A 12,903-nucleotide genomic window follows, 5' to 3' on the forward strand; every position below is an offset into this window, starting at 1 on the left:
TGAGCAGTCCTTCCCCAGCCTTCCTGTAGGCCCCCTTCAGATACTGGAAGGCCACAATGAGGTCACCCTGGAGCCTTTTCTTCTGCAGACTGAACAGCCCCAACTCCTTCAATCTGTCCTCACAGGAGAGGTGCTCCAGCTCTCTGATCATCCTCCAGCCCTCTGATCATCCTCCAGCCCTCTGATCATCCTTGTGGCCCTTCTCTGGACACATTCCGGCACCTCCATATCCCTCTTGTAATAGGGGCTCCAGAACTGGAGGCAATACTCCAGGTGGGGTCTCACCAGAGCTGAGTAGAGGGGGAGGATCACCTCCCTTGCCCTGCTGGCCACACTTCTCCTGATGCAGTCCAGGATCTGATTGGCTTTCCAGGCTGCAAGTGCACACTGAGAGCTCCTGTTGAGCTTTTTGTCAACCAGCACCCCCAATGAGAACATTTAATGCGGTATTAGAAGTTCAGTTGTTTGGCTGCTTTCTGTTTATTTTAATGAATGGTGGAAGGAAACTTTCTGTTTAGATAGATGTTCATGAATTTTAATGCTACACCAGAAGGAATTAAACCAAAAAGCGCATTCAATGTGGCAAGACTTCCCACAGACAGCTGCCAAAGATATGAATATTTAGTTTGCATTTTAGTGGAATGAGGCAATCTAGAGTCTTCTGCAGTCACAACCTAATACTGGTATAATAAGTCTACAAACTCAGGACATGCAACAAAGCCTTCCTATAAAATGTAGGCATATTCCAGAGATGCATTTAAGATTTAAGTAGCTTTACAATAATTGAAATAATCTAAGTTACAATAACAAATTCACCAAACCCACAAAACTTAAAGGCATTTTTTTTCTAGTAGCAGTAATTATAAACACAGCAAACTGCTGTGGAACATTAATAAATTGTTTTCTTTAGAGCATCCTTTCATCCTGGTCTGTTACTCGTACTCGTCTACAGAATTTTTCAAAAGAAAATTATAGAAGGTCTTCAATTCTACTAACTAACTTCTTCATCTTAGTACAAATCATTTATATGCTCTTATCCAAGGCATAGAAAACAGTGGTACCTAAGAGACTTCAGAACTGCAGTCTCCACAGCTTTTTGTAGAGCTGAAGCTAGGAGTCACTGAAAAACCTGGCTTCCACTCCAGGGTTATACCATCCCCACTTCGTGGCTGCTGGACACCAGGAGGGCTGTTACAGTGAAAAGCTCAGTATCCAGTGTTTTTCAAGACAGAATGTGTGCTCTGTCTTGATTGTGTTGAAGGGAAGTTGAGCATCCTGGGGAAACTAAAAAAAAAAAAAAAAAAAGTTTGCTAGTTTCTTTCAAATAATCCTAAAATAAGCATGAATGAAAAGAAGAAAAATCAAAGGAAATATAAATACCTCAGAGCACAGACACAAGGGGTGGTATTTTGTGATACCGTCAGGTCTGCTGCACAGACAGCAGCCTGCTTGTCACCTGCAATAGATGAAATGCAACAGAAGGCCTCCATCAGGTTTGGCAGACTTGGAAGACAGATCACAATGAGCCTGGCTTGGTATGATAATCACAAAATGCTTGTCACCTAACATGTTCAGGAAAGAGTTACATTTGTCTATATTTATCTAACTACAAAACTTGGGAAGGAAAGGGGAAGAACAAAAATTAATATATTTTAAACACAGAAAGAGAGGTATTTCAAACAACTTAGCAAATAAAGTGAAGAAATGGGAATATCATAGAATCATAGCATCAATAAGGTTGGAAAAGTCCTCAGAGATCATCAAGTCTAACCTGTAACCCAACACTGCATGACTAACTAAACCATGGCTTCAATGCCACATCCAATCCCCTCTTGAACACCTCCAGGGAGGGTGACTTCACCATCTCCCTGGGCAGCACATTCCAATGACCAATTACTCTTTCTATGAAGAACTTTCTCCTCACCTCCAGCCTAAATCTCCCCTGACACAGCTTGAGACTGTGTCCTCTTGTTCTGGTGCTGGTTGCCTGGGAGATGAGACCAACCCCCCGGCTACAACCTCCCTTCACGTAGTTGTAGAGAGCTGCTCCTCACAGCCATGTTCTCCAGCCTCTCACCACCTCAGTGCCCTTCTCTGTCCCCACTCCAGCCTCTCCATGTCCTTCCTGTGTCCCAACACTGAGCACAGCACTCAAGGTGTGGCCTCACGAATGCTAGGCACAAATGGACAATCTCCTCCTTGCTCCTTCTCGGCATCCTGGGCACACTGCCGGCTCATGTTTGTCCTCCTGTCAATCAGCACCTGCAGGCTGTTTTCTCCCACACAGATCTCCTGCCATTCTTCCCCAAGCTTGTAGCATTCGTGGGGTGGTTGTGTTCCAGGTGCAGGACCCAGCACTTGGCCTTGTTGAAGAGGAATCTTTCCAGAAACATCCAAATTTGCCCAATGTAGCATTTTTTGACTCAGTCTTTTCAGATTCACATGCAGTCACTGCAAAACACAGGAATGGTACCAGGCCAGTTTGAACCTCTCCAGATGCCATACAGTAACACGTACTAGATAGATTTTTTACTACTGCTTACCCCTTCTGAAAGTGCTCCATATGAGAGCATGCTCAACTACTCATCTTTGTGCAGGGAAGTGATTGCTCTCCACTTTGTTAAGAGCAAGTTAAGCCTCATTCACACATACATTCCTGTCACTGAACAACAATCATCATTGTAGATTGTAGACCCTTGGTATCTGCAAGCTAGCAAAGGATCAGTCTCTTTTTGGAGAGAACAAGAGCCGCCATAAGATTCCAAGTGAGACTGCTCTGACAATCTGTGCCTGCTGTTCTTTAATGATGTGTTCTTTATTAGAGAACTGAAGGGAACCATAGTCTGTAAAATAAAAACTGGAAGTTGCAGCTCTTTTATAAATGATTTGCCTATCTAGTGCTGGCAATGCTTTTCCTCTTCTTATCCCATGAGACTAATCTGGACATTTTAAAAACATGACTCTAAGTCGTAGCCCTGTCTCTCACAGAGGCCAGTCTGAATTGGTCAGGGAAAATTCATGAGCATAGAGCAAGTGATACTTACCCAGAGTGTAGCCCACTGTCCAAAACCTCGGCTCAGGAGGAATTGCCTATTGAAATAACATTAAACTCTCCACTGGTAAGTCACCTAACTTGCTGCAGTATGGTTAAACATGGCAACATCCTGCCGGGGACCATGCTCCTATCAGAGCAAGGAAGGGCCTTAGACTGGAAATGTTAATCTGTAGTTTCAGCTTCTGAAGTTAAATAAAACAGCTGCAGCATGTGGAAAATGTGGGGACATTTTTTTTTTCCCATTTTCAACTCTGGTAAAGGATCAGTGCATATTAGTGCATATTTTAGTGCTGTACTGAAAAGGTAAAATACAGCCAACTCTTAACAGAACTAAAGTACTTCAGCTCCAGGGTTACCAGGACTGAATAGTTCAGACCAGGAGCACAGCATCTCTGTCAGATGACTCTTCTTACCTGTGGAGAAGCTTGCAGAACACAAGTTGTCTGTTAAAGTAGGATACATTAACACTCATTGATTGATTACAACAGATTCACACCACAGAGCTAAAGGAACTTTAATATTTTATGGATTTCAATAAAAGATGCCAGCTAGGGATGGTTATGCTTCATTCAGTGCCTCTCCAATATTAAGAATTTATTGTTTAAGATTACTAGTCAGTTTTGCTGGAGAGTATAAACAGGTTCCTGAGTGCTAAATACTGTCATTAGTATGTTTGTCATCTTTATTTCCACTCCAGTAATATTTCCATTTGTAAATAAAACCTCACTATTTGTTCCTCAGTTTAATCTCAGATAATTAATAATTCATTGACATATAAATATGGCAAGCAGTATAAAGATGTTTAATTGCTCAGTGCTTTTGGGCATTTCCAACCCTTAGAAAAAGCTCTCTGCTAACTAAAAATGTTGGGAATCCAATTGTCTGCTTTAAAACTTCTACCTTTTGCCACTGTTATTCTTTGTATGGCCTTTGGCATTGATAAAGATGCCAAGGGAGTCCACCTGAGAATGTAATCTAAGCTGCCTTCACAAGAACATACAATATTTGCTAGATGGAATTTATATTCACCCCAGTAAATACCCACTGATTTATAAACCTAGATTTATCTTGTGTCTCTACTCTATGGCACATTTCTCATCATTTAGAAGGTTAAAATATTATCATATTTACTGCAAAGTGCATTTTCTAAAAATGCATAGGGGTTCTGGACAAAAAGAAAGGGAACAAAAAAGCTTCTTTAACTTCAGGTATGTTTGAAAACAGACTACAGCAGCTGTATATGAAATATAATTCCCTAGACATCAAATGGTTTTATACTGTGGTGGGGAGAGATAAAAGAATAAATCACCACACTGAATTCAGGGTATTTTCCCCAAGAAATGACTTGTGGGAAAGACTTCCAGTGAAACATGTAAATGATTAAATATTTAATAATTGGCTTCACATGTGAAATAAACATGAAGTAGACAACTATTGGGTTCAGACGCTTCATTAAAAAAACATGAACCCAAACAAACTGCTTTGCATATAAAAAAAAGTAAAGTCTCAGCATGGGGGAGGCCACACCACGAGTGCTGTGTTCAGCTCTGGGCCCTCACTCCAGGAAGAATGTTGAGAGGCTGTGCAGAGAAGGGCAATGAGGCTGAAGAAGGGCCTGGAGCTCCAGGACTAGAGGAGGGGTGAGGGGTGTTCAGGCTGGAGAAGAGGAGGCTAAGGGGAGACCTCATTATTCTCTACTGCCCACTGAAGGGAGGTTGGAGTGAGAAGGGACAGTCTCTGCTCCTTGGTGGCAAGTGACAGGAGCAGAGGAAATGGTTCCAGGCTGCAGCAGGGCAGCTCTTTGCTGTGATGACGAGGTTATTAAGGTATTAATATTAATTACATAAATATTAATTTTATTAATTACTAAAATTATTAATAACCAATTTATCACTATTTTATATACATGTTCTAGTGCACGATTGTGAAATACATCCCATAAGTGGTTTAGTATTTATAATTAGGACTCCATTGGAATATTTGTATAATTACTTTCTATTTATATAACAAAGGGTGCAATTCCCCTGCTTGTCCATCAGATGGCGACTCGACATTGTGTATCAGAGGATTGGACCACAAAGATTATGCTGGTAGATGTGGGTCCTTTGAACTGAACGTTAGTGAGTGGAAAGCACGTGGGAGATACCCTGTGTCCTTTGTTTGTAGCAAGGTGAGGTTCAAGCAGACTGCTGTCGCTGGGCTGATTCCTAGACTGGTCCAGATGGCAGGGAGTGGTCCTGCAGAATCAGCCCAGCAGGGCCAGTAGGGCTGGTCCTGGGACAAGGTCAGTCCTCACAGAATCATCCAGCATGGCAGGGCAGGGTGATGGTTCCTGGTAGGCAGGCTTGAAGGTTTCTGATCTGGCACGGTAGCAGACGGGGCTGGACCCAGCGGGGGTTGGCCCTGCAGCAACAAGCTTTGAGGCTGGCGTGGATAGCCCCCGGGGAAGAAGCACGGCTGCGCAGAGCAGCGGCTTCCCCTTTACTTGCCTTGAAGGAGCGGTGGGACCCTCTCTGAGCGGTCCCGGCTTTGGAGCACTGCCACAGACAGTGCTCTAGGTTTCCCTGAGATTCGGCAGAAGTGGTGACCTCTCTCCCGCGATGGTGGGTTCACACAGGCATGCGATTAAGTGATGATCCTGCTTTCTGAGCTGACACGCAGGTTATGCCCACTCATCGTTCCGCTGCTTACAGCTAACGCAGATATTTGGACTGCCAGACTCGGCCAAGTTCCTTCCCTGGCAACTGGGCAGACCTTATCGTTGGGGGTCCAGTCCTTCTAAAGACATGCTGGGCTCTTCCAACAGGTGAGACTGGCAGTACAATGCTAAAGCTTCTCAGGCTCAGCGAGGTCCCTCCTCTAGAGATAATCCCAGGGTTTGACTGTATGCAAAGGTATGGCTGTAGGCAATGAGCTTTCCTTGCTTAAGCAAGGATAGAGGACAAAGAGAAAGAAGGCAACGTGTTTACAAATTGGGGTAATATTTATAGGTTTCTCGAGGCTGGATTTGGCCAATGGGCACTGTGGCCGGTTGACGTTGCCCCCTTAAGAAAGGGAATATGGTGGACGGAAGTTGGTAAACGGAAGGAATAGTCTAAACTATTTCATTGGTGAAGTGGGAGGAAGCACTTTTCGGAACTGGGAGTGAACTGGACATTTCCACGACTTTTCTATCAGTCTTGCTTCCGCCTTTCTACGGTGCAGCAGCTCTGCAGCTATCTCTGTGCTGGGCTTTCTGCCAAGGCCTCGTCCTTGAAATCCAGACACCAGGCCTGTATACTAACTCCCTTCCAATTAACACGAACTGCTTCTAACTTTTTTTTCCTCTCTTTCTCTTTCTATCCCACTCTGGGGAAAGGGGGGGGAGAGAGGGGAGAGCGGAGGTGGGGGACCCCTCTGCCGAGGGGGGATTACTCTCATTTCTGTGTTGCTTTGTTGTATATCTTTGTATATATTGTAGATATTGTAAATTTGTAAATATTCCCCTGCATTCCCTACATCGCTTTGTAAATATAGCTCCACTGCTTTGCTAATTCAGCTTGCGAGTTTTTTTTTCCTTTCCCTTCAATTTTTTTTCCCTTTTACCTTACAAGGGGGAAGGGAGGAGGCTTCTTGGCCTTACCCTTTCACCCACCACATTTTTTTTTATTGGCGTACCCAACGTGCGGCAGATAATTAGTTTAATTTATTATTTGATTGATTTAGTGTTTTCCAGCTGAATTAGCAAACATGAAGGTATTGTGGTTTGTGGAGCGATTATTCTTTTCAATTTTTGGGGCTCTGATTTACAGGTATTGTTTGGGTTTGATTTTGGATTACCTGGGCAAATATTTGGTGCGGACAATTTATATGTGGGTTATGTATAGAGTTAAATTATGGTATGGAAAATGTATTAATTTCCTATGGCCAGTGAGATACAGGAATGTTACCTCCACCACTCTCCCAATTGAGATAAAGGGTTTTAAGATTCCGCCTGAGGAGACAGTAACTTTAGGTGATGCCTGGGATCCAAAAGTGATTTATTTGATGTGTATAAATCTGTTGCTGGTGATGGTAATCGCATATTTACTGTTCTCTTTACGGCGAGAGAGAAAGGTGTCCAGGGCGTGTTTTGTTATTAAAACTAGATCAAAAAGAAAACGCCGTGGCTCTCGATCAGTCCCAGAGTCATCTAGTGATGAGGACTGTGGAGAACCCGTGTCAGTCAAAAAGAAGGCTAAAAAGTTAATTGGTAAAGCAGCTCTAAATGACTTTGCTGATTCTGGCAAGCAGCCAAGGGCATCGGCTGGTATCAACATGGCACCTACTCCTTCTCCTACTCCTTCTCCTTCTTCTTCTCCGTCGGCCATTAACGGAGCAACGTCACTTCCACCCACTCCCTCAGTGGGACCGGAAGTCACTGCCCCAGCAGCTGATTTATCTCAGGACCTGTCAGCTTCCATTAAGGTGGCTGTAAATTCAAACACAGCTCCAGTTAAGGTGGCTCCTTTAAAGACTAGAGCTGGAAAGGGCAAAGATGGAGAAGAAGAGGAGGAGACTGATCCTGGTGAGGGGCCCTCTGCTCTAAAAGATCCTGCTCAGGAGGAAGAGAAGGTTTGTTTTAAAGATCTAGCTAACCTAGTGAGATCAAAGCAGGATAGAGATGAAGCTAGGAAAGCAGCTGGCAAAGGTGGTTCTCAGCTTAAAGAGATCCTTAGGAGAATGACAGCAGGATTTTATGGGCAAAGAATTCAGGGAGATGAAGATGAAGATGATATTACGGACTGTTCGTCACCACGGGAAGAATTGAGAAATGTCCGTAAAGATTTCACCAGGGCAGATAAGGAGCCAGTTCTAGCTTGGCTTAGTAGGTGTTATGATACAGGTGCTTCAGCTCTAACAGTTGGAGACAAGTCAGCAGCTCAGTTAGGAACTCTCTCAAGGGACAATGGAATAGATAGACATCTAGGCGAAGCTCTCGGTAAGGTTAATCTGTGGATACGCCTTTTAATAGCGGTTGCCCTGAGATACCCTTCCCGAGATGATCTTCCCTGGAATCCTAAACCCTGGACTACCATAGATGAGGGAATTAAGCGCTTGAGAGAATTTGCTGTTAGAGAGCTACTCTATGGTGAACATGAAACTCTGAATCCTGATGACATTCCTGTGGGTATTGGTCTTGCTAAAAAGATCATCAAACTTGCTCCTTCTAATTATGCAAACATTCTGGCAAGCAGAATTGTGTCAAGAAGTTATGGTGGAGCTTCTCCTACGGTTGGCCAATTCAGTGATCAAATGAGACAATTGGAGGATAGCATGACACGTGGTTCTTTGGTTTCAGCCATTGAAACTCTGTCTGGAAAAATTGAGAATTGCATGAAGGATCTGAAAAATGAATTTAGAAATTCCATATCCCAATTGGCACAAAGGGATAATTTCAATTCTTCCTCCAGGTGGATACAAGTTTCATCTGTGAGGAATACACGTCCTCCAAGGAGGTCATTCCAAAACAGGACATTCCAAAACAGGTCATTCCAAAATAGACCACCGAGGCAATCACGTAGAACTATTTGGATAACTCTGCGTGATCAGTTTGGTGAGAACATGAACCGTTGGGATGGCCAACCAACTTCTAATCTTTTCAGGAGACTGAGGGAATTGCAAAGTGGCAGAACCCGAGGTAGCAATACCAGAAGGGTAGCTGTTACTTCCACAGTTCCCCAGAACGACTCTTATGGCTCCAACAGTGGCTCCAGTTATAACATGCAAAGTTATAACCCTGCACAATATGTGCAATGCACATGTGCACATGTTCCCCATAACTAGGGGTGCCCTGCCTCCCGCCAGGGGGAGGAGAGGGATAACAGAGATAACAGAATCTATTGGGATGTGTACATCCAGTGGCCTGGCACTTCACAATTTCGGAAGTACAGGGCCTTGGTTGACACAGGAGCTCAGTGCACCATAATACCATCAAATTATCAGGGATCGGAGTCTATAACTATTCTGGGAGTCACTGGTGGATCTCAAGAGTTAAGTAAGGTAGAGGTTAATATAAGTTTAACTGGTAAACAATGGAGGAAGCATACAGTTGTGACCGGACCTGACGCACCTTGTATTTTGGGAATTGATTTTCTGAGAGAAGGGCGTTTCAAAGACCCTAGAGGTTACAAATGGGCTTTTGGAGTAGCTTCAATAGAAATTGATGGACAAAAATTGAAGCTGTCTGCCAGACCTGAACTTTCTGATGAATCTGCAGTTGTGGGACAACATAAGATACAGGACATTAAATTGCCGGTTGCTTCTCAGACTGTGCATCACAGACAATACAGAACCAACCGTGACTCTTTGTTGCCCATTCAGAATCTGATTCGTCAGTTGGAAAGTCAGAAAGTCGTCAGCAAAACTCATTCACCTTTCAACAGTCCAGTGTGGCCTGTGCGGAAGCAGAATGGAGACTGGCGTCTGACAGTAGACTACCGAGCCCTAAATGAAGTGACACCACCTATGAGTGCAGCAGTACCAGACATGATGGAGCTACAGTATGAGCTGGAATCCAAAGAGGCCAAATGGTATGCTACCATAGACATTGCTAATGCATTTTTCTCTATTCCCATAGCAGAGGAATGCAGGCCTCAGTTTGCTTTCACCTGGAGAGGAATCCAGTACACTTTCAACAGGCTGCCAATGGGCTGGATCCACAGCTCAAGCATCTGTCATGCAGTGATCCACGATGCTCTGGAGAAAGGAGGTGCTCCAGAACACATCCAGTTCATCGATGATATCATCGTCTGGGGTAAAACTGCTGAGGAAGTCTTCGAGAAAGGTAACAAAATTATTGACATTCTTCTGAATGCAGGTTTTGCCATCAAAAGAGACAAGGTGAAAGGACCTACCACAGAGATTCAGTTTCTGGGAGTGAAGTGGCAGGATGGACGCCGACACATTCCAGTAGATGTGGTAAATAGAGTCTCTACCATGGCAAGTCCCACAAACAAGCAAGAGACCCTACGTTTCTTGGGGATAGTGGGATTTTGGAGACTACACATTCCTGGATACAGTCAGATTGTGAAACCTCTGTATGATGTAACTCGAAAGAGAAACCATTTCCACTGGGGACCTGAACAACAAGCAGCCTTTGACCAGATAAAGCAAGAGGTAATTCAAGCAATGGGTCTGGGACCTGTCCGAGATGGTCCAGACATTAAGAACATTTTGTACACGGCTGCAAGTGACAATGGTCCAACCTGGTGCTTGTGGCAAAAGGCTCCAGGTGAGACACGTGGACGACCTCTTGGTTTCTGGAGTCGAGGTTACAGAGGTTCAGAGGCTAACTATACTCCAACAGAGAAAGAAATTTTAGCTGCCTATGAAGGAGTAAAAGCATCTTCTGAAGTGATTGGAACTGAATCACAACTTCTCTTAGCTCCCAGATTACCAGTTTTGAATTGGATGTTCAAAGGCAAAGGATCCACACCACATCATGCCACAGACTCAACCTGGTCTAAGTGGATGGCTCTGATAACACAGAGAGCTCGAATGGGAAATCTTGAAAGACCTGGTCTAGTGGAGGTGATCTCAAGTTGGCCTGAAGGTATCAACTGTGCTAAACCTCCAGAGGAGAAAGTAACTCGTGCTGAGGAAGCTCCTCCTTACAATGACCTTTCTGATGATGAAAAGAAATATGCTTTGTTCACAGACGGTTCCTGTCGTCTTGTTGGGAACAAGCGAAGGTGGAAGTCTGCAGTGTGGAGTCCAACACGCCGAGTTGCAGAAGCAAAAGATGGAGAAGGAGAATCCAGTCAGTTCGCAGAGGTAAAAGCTGTCCAGCTAGCTCTCGACGTGGCTGAACGTGAGAGATGGCCAAAGCTTTATCTCTACACCGACTCATGGATGGTAGCCAATGCTCTATGGGGTTGGCTAAAGAACTGGAAGAAGAGTGGTTGGCAGAGAAAAGGAAAACCCATTTGGGCAGCCAACCTGTGGCAGGACATTGCTGATCGAATCGAGAGAATTCCAGTGAAAGTGAGACACATCGATGCTCACATTCCTAAGAGCAAAGCTACTGAGGAACAGCAACACAACCATCAGGCAGATCTAGCTGCAAGAGTTTCTCAAGTAGACATGGACTCTAATCTTGATCTCGACTGGAAACACCGAGGTGAGATATTCTTAGCTCGGTGGGCTCACGATTCGTCAGGACATCAAGGCAGAGATGCAACATACCAATGGGCTCGTGACAGATCCATAGACATTTCCATGGATGCTATCACACAAGTCATCCATGACTGTGACATTTGTGCTGCTATTAAGCAGGCAAAACGACTTAAGCCCTTGTGGTATGGTGACAGATGGTCCAAGTACAAGTATGGTGAAGCTTGGCAGATTGACTACATCACTCTACCACGTTCTCGTTCTGGTAAGCAATACGTGCTTACTATGGTAGAGGCAAACACTGGATGGTTGGAAACTTATCCAGTTCCACATGCAACTGCACGCAACACCATTCTCGGTCTGGAGAGACAAATCCTGTGGAGACACGGAACTCCAGAGAGGATTGAGTCAGACAACGGAACCCATTTCAAGAACAACCTTGTAAAGAACTGGGCAAAAGAGCACGGTATTGAGTGGATATTCCACATTCCCTACTATGCACCAGCTTCAGGGAAGATTGAACGCTACAACGGTTTGTTGAAGACCACTCTCAAAGCCATGGGAGGTGGATCTTTGAAAAACTGGGAAAAACATTTAGCACAAGCAACCTGGCTGGTAAATAGTAGAGGTTCAGTGAACCGAGCTGGACCTGCACATTCAGATTTGCTACAGAAAGTAGAAGGTGATAGAGTTCCTGTTGTTAGAGAAAAGAATCTGTTAGGTAAAACTGTTTGGGTATTTTCACCCTCAGGAGAGGCTAAACCTGTCCGAGGGGTGGTTTCAGCTGAAGGTCCGGGTCACACTTATTGGGTAATGCAAGAGAATGGTGAAATTCAGTGTATTCCACAAAGAAATTTAACTTTAGCTGAAAGAGGTTAATTTTGAACTGTTGTACAGCTACATCGCGCCCAAAGGAAGAATCAACGAGGAGTCTACGATGCACGAACCCTAAGATCCCTGAGAGCCCTGAGTCAACTAAGAGACCCTGAGAATCCCTGTTTCCCTTTTCTTTGCTTCGTCGGCGAAGAAATGAACTGTTTTCCATTTTTCTCGTTTTCTGATTTTCTTGGACTTTTGAATCATCTACATCTGAGCATAGCCGGAATGGACTATGAACTTTACTCACGAACTGTAAATATCGTTTTGGATTGGATGGACAGTATGAACAGCCAATGAAATTGTTTAGAAGGGGTGGACTGTGGCCGGTTGACGTTGCCCCCTTAAGAAAGGGAATATGGTGGACGGAAGTTGGTAAACGGAAGGAATAGTCTAAACTATTTCATTGGTGAAGTGGGAGGAAGCACTTTTCGGAACTGGGAGTGAACTGGACATTTCCACGACTTTTCTATCAGTCTTGCTTCCGCCTTTCTACGGTGCAGCAGCTCTGCAGCTATCTCTGTGCTGGGCTTTCTGCCAAGGCCTCGTCCTTGAAATCCAGACACCAGGCCTGTATACTAACTCCCTTCCAATTAACACGAACTGCTTCTAACTTTTTTTTCCTCTCTTTCTCTTTCTATCCCACTCTGGGGAAAGGGGGGGGAGAGAGGGGAGAGCGGAGGTGGGGGACCCCTCTGCCGAGGGGGGATTACTCTCATTTCTGTGTTGCTTTGTTGTATATCTTTGTATATATTGTAGATATTGTAAATTTGTAAATATTCCCCTGCATTCCCTACATCGCTTTGTAAATATAGCTCCACTGCTTTGCTAATTCAGCT

This window comes from Melanerpes formicivorus, unplaced genomic scaffold (assembly GCF_026170545.1).
Source record: "Melanerpes formicivorus ecotype bairdi unplaced genomic scaffold, bMelFor1.0.p_v2 SCAF_78, whole genome shotgun sequence".
In the NCBI taxonomy this organism is placed as follows: Eukaryota; Metazoa; Chordata; class Aves; order Piciformes; family Picidae; genus Melanerpes; species Melanerpes formicivorus.